Genomic DNA, 4,158 nt, shown 5'->3' with positions numbered 1-4,158 from the left:
AATTCCGTGTGTGGGGTAGCATGTTCTCTAGGTGCTGAAAAGGTGGGAAAAGCACAAACACAAGCCACTCTTTAAAAAAACTAAAGTCAAAGTAGAATTTTCAATTCCCCCATCTCCTGTAATAAAAAGTAGTGCTGGGATCTAGCACCCAGATTGGTTTTGTCCTGATCATTTACAAAGAGTACCCCTATGACTTGCATCATTAGGATTATGAGTAGCAGTTCGCCTTGAAGACAGCTGGGTTTATTCTTTTCTCCCCTTCTTGCCTTCATGCTCATGTTCCCTGAGGCGGCTGCTATCTGAGGGTCTTCTAGAGTCACCTTGCTATTTGGCTTCTTTCAGAAATTTGTCCAGACCAAAAGGATCTTCAAACAGAGCAGGTTCTTCTTGGCTGCTCTTATGGTCACAACTAGAAAATCCCTTGTCAGGAACAAATCTGTTGGTTTTTATTCTGGATTCTAGGTCATCACCATACATATCCTTGTCCAGATTTTTACTGGGCCTATAAATATTCTGGGCCATATCTTTACCACCTCTCCAGGCTTGATCATAAACATTGTAAATTTCATCATCTCCACCAGCAAATCCACTGTCTACACCTTTGACTGTTTGAAGAGCCTGTGGTCATACTGAACTTTATTTGAAGTCCGAAGATTGGGCACATCAAGAGCAATGACTTAACTTATATCTTGATTTTCATTTCTCTGCAGTTTTCTCCTCTTATCAGGAGCTGCTCTGGAAAGATTCTGATCATGCTGTCTCTCTTTTTGCCTGTCATGCCAATTTCATCTCTCTCATGTGCCTCTCCATCCTCTTTTTCCACATGGATTTTGATGCCAGCTCTCCTCTCCCTAGCTTTTTGGGCCTTTTCTCTAAGTTTCTCTTCATGTTTCTCCTTTTCTTTTTAAGCCATCTTCCATTCCACGTGGGCCTGCACTTTCACAGCTACACAAGCCTTCCCGTCAGCAATGTAGAGAGCTTCAGCCAGTTTGGCAAGGTTTCCATTTATGTGTACTGTCTGAAGTCCTTTTCCATCAGCAGCCAGACATTTGTCTAATGGAATTGCATAATCCTTTGCATTTTTCCAGTTGGAAATACAGGTTGAAATCTTCCACACTTGTTGTACCTTTACAGTCATCTTCCAACTAGGAGAATGCATGACATGTTCAGAAGGAGAAGGTGGTCCTAGCGGAATGTTTTTATTTTTCCTGAACTTTGGAGGCTCCATTGGATCTTTCTTCATTTCTACCATTCAAATAACGCTCTGCTTAGCTCCAGAGTTAAAAGTCACTCCCTGCTGGGACAGTGTGTATTGCACATACTGAGTAGGAGCCAGTTTATCACTGGCTCATACTGGCATGGCTGCAGCAGCCTTCGATGATGCTGACTTTTCTAAGGCTACCCTTGTCTTTTTTGTTATATCCTTCATAGTTTCTTCATCGGGTCTCTGCAGATCTGGATCATCTGCATTTATAACCTTTTCTGGAACCAGGTCAGTGTATTTACTGTTTGACTCTCCTCGTCAAGCAATTGTGTCATATTTAATGTTTCCTTCAAGATTCACCTGAATGGCCAGTGCTTTCGACTTTTTTCTTTCACCCCATATCTAGCAGATACTGGGCCACATGGATATCTGGAAAAGCAACCCCATCTCCAAAATCCGCTAAAAACCAAGGTATCCAAACTTTCCTTTTTCCGTATGGGGGAGGCTTTCTTTGGGAGGAAGCCAGTGAGGCCTGCTGTGATCATTGAGGTCTTGCTTTTTCTTCAGCCTCAAGCTGGTCCTGAGATAGCTGAGTAGGTGCAGGTAAAAGGCTGACGAGGGCCATCTTCTTCTGCTTCTTCCAACATGAGTGACAAAGTTTGTTTCGTTTAATGTAAGAAAATTTGGAAAATGTTCATAGACATTTATGAAGGACCAGGGAAGAACTTGATAAATAATAGAAAGATGAATAACCAATAATACAAAGATCAAGAGTAGATGCAAATAGATGCAAGCATTTTTTTCCTTTAAAATGAAAAAAAGGAGTTGAGATCAATTGTATAAGAAAGATTTAGAAATATAGAAGACATTGAGTTTTATGACATACTTTACTCTTAATGCTACAGGATTTACAATAATTATGTTCATGTTTATATTAAAATGTACACTCCCTGAAGATGGGAACATTTTCATCTTCTTAACTCATTGTTAAGTTCTAAGTGTTTGACACAGAATAACCCCTTTGATATACTTAGTGATTTCAATGGGTGGATACAATCTGAATTGATGGGATACAACATTTCCAAATATTCAATAAATCAATAAATTTTCTTTGGTTCTACATGTGGTTGGGAGTGGGCTGTTGAAAGGGAAACTCAATCATACTAATTTAATTTTTTTTTCAGAACTGGGGATTGAACTCAGGCCCCTGCACTTGCCAGGAAAGCACTTTTTCCACTGAGCCATCTCCCCAGCCCCAATCATAGTAATTTAAAATCAGTTAAATTGATAAAAATTGGAGCAGTGCTTTCTCAGGTAGATGGTACATATGTGAGTTCTGTACAATGCACAATACAGAAAACTAAATATTCAAATTTAACTTTCCTTCTACAAAAAATATAAAGTATGTTTAAATTACATAAAATAAATTGGACACTCAGTATAAAAATATCAAGTGAAAATAGCATTCATTTACTTAGACATTGGCAAGTATTCACCTAACTTCCAAGAAAAAAACATTTTACCATACATCGTATAGAAAAAAACACAAAAAAGTGGGTTGTTTTTTGTTTTTTGATTTTTTTGTAATCGGGGGATTGAACTCAGGCCCTAACACTTGCCGGGTCAGTGCTTATTCTACTGAGCTATCTCCCCAGCCCAAAAAAGAATAATTAGATGAACAAGGTCACTAGAGAAATGCAAAATATTTCTGAAATATAGTTCATTTTTCAGAATTAAAAATGAAACATTTGAAGGAAAATAAAATAGAAAACACTGACTGGACAATAAAATTGGTACTATGGAGAAAAAATCAGTGAAGTTAAATATTGGTCAATAAAAAGTACCCAACTGAAGAAAATGTAAAGGAAGATGATGCTAAAAGTAGAACAGATGTTCATGACCTGAAGGTCAATTTTAAATTTTGAAAATAAAATTCTAGTAACTCATCCAAATCATACGAATATCACATAATAAGTGGAATAAAATCCTACATGACTAGAAAGATTATATTATTTCATGTCATTATGCCTTTAAAAACAAAATCCAATATCTTCAACACAAATTTCCAAATCACACCACAGCATTTTGAGAAAAAATATTTAAAAAATCATGCAGAAATGGCATAAAATTATTCATAATAATTCATTGCATCTTTTCAAGAAAACAGTTTTAAAAACTGTTAGTGACTTGCATTGTATTGTGAGAATATTATATGTGTGAAAAGCAATATTACAGGTGGAAAGTAATACTATAAAAGTAAAATAAATTTTAAAAGATTAATTAAAGCACCAACTTTTATATGAATGTTAGATGTATTTTGGATGTCAATTTTGAGGTAACCCATATATTTATATCAGGCTATTCAGATGTTTTCTGACTTTCTTCTCTATTATTTACTATTTAGTTTGAGTGCCTAATTAGCTCATTGTTATTTTGTTATTTTTTAATAAAAAATTGCATTTACTTAGAAGCATGCACAATGTCAACAAAACATTTGCAACTTTTTCATTGCAATTAGAGTGGCATTCAGTTAAAAGAACAACAATTATTTCATGTAAGCTGCATCAGAGACAACTGAAGATGAAAATCTTCTGTCCCCATATATAAGTAATTTGTGCTGTGCACCAACAAGAGCCTGCTTTAAATGTTCATGCCTATTTACAACCCCCATACTGTACCAGGCAAGGTTAATGGCTATTGAAAATACCACCATGTCAGGGCTCTCTAAGGACACATTTGGTAGTGTATTAACTATACAAAAAAAGACACTGTACAGTTTAAAAACAAATCTTACATAGCCTTACATTTCCATATTTTTTTCTTCAAAAAGAGTTGTGTACAGGGGGGTTAAATTCTTTATAGACAAGGAAAAAAAACTGCTAGAATCAAATTATTCATCATCCTCTTCATCCTCCTCTTCTCATCCTTTTCTTATTTCTGCCCTTCATCCTCAT

General features: G+C 35.9%; 1 pseudogene; it reads right to left on the bottom strand.

Annotated features, from left to right (window-relative positions):
* Positions 1 to 243: 243 nt before the first annotated feature.
* On the bottom strand, positions 244 to 1,829 carry LOC101563746 (annotated as a pseudogene).
* Positions 1,830 to 4,158: the final 2,329 nt, after the last annotated feature.

Source organism: Octodon degus, unplaced genomic scaffold (assembly GCF_000260255.1).
Source record: "Octodon degus isolate 3935 unplaced genomic scaffold, OctDeg1.0 scaffold00172, whole genome shotgun sequence".
In the NCBI taxonomy this organism is placed as follows: domain Eukaryota; kingdom Metazoa; phylum Chordata; class Mammalia; order Rodentia; family Octodontidae; genus Octodon; species Octodon degus.
The sequence above is the reverse complement of the archived record's forward strand: the minus strand, read 5'-3'. Positions and strand labels throughout refer to the sequence as shown.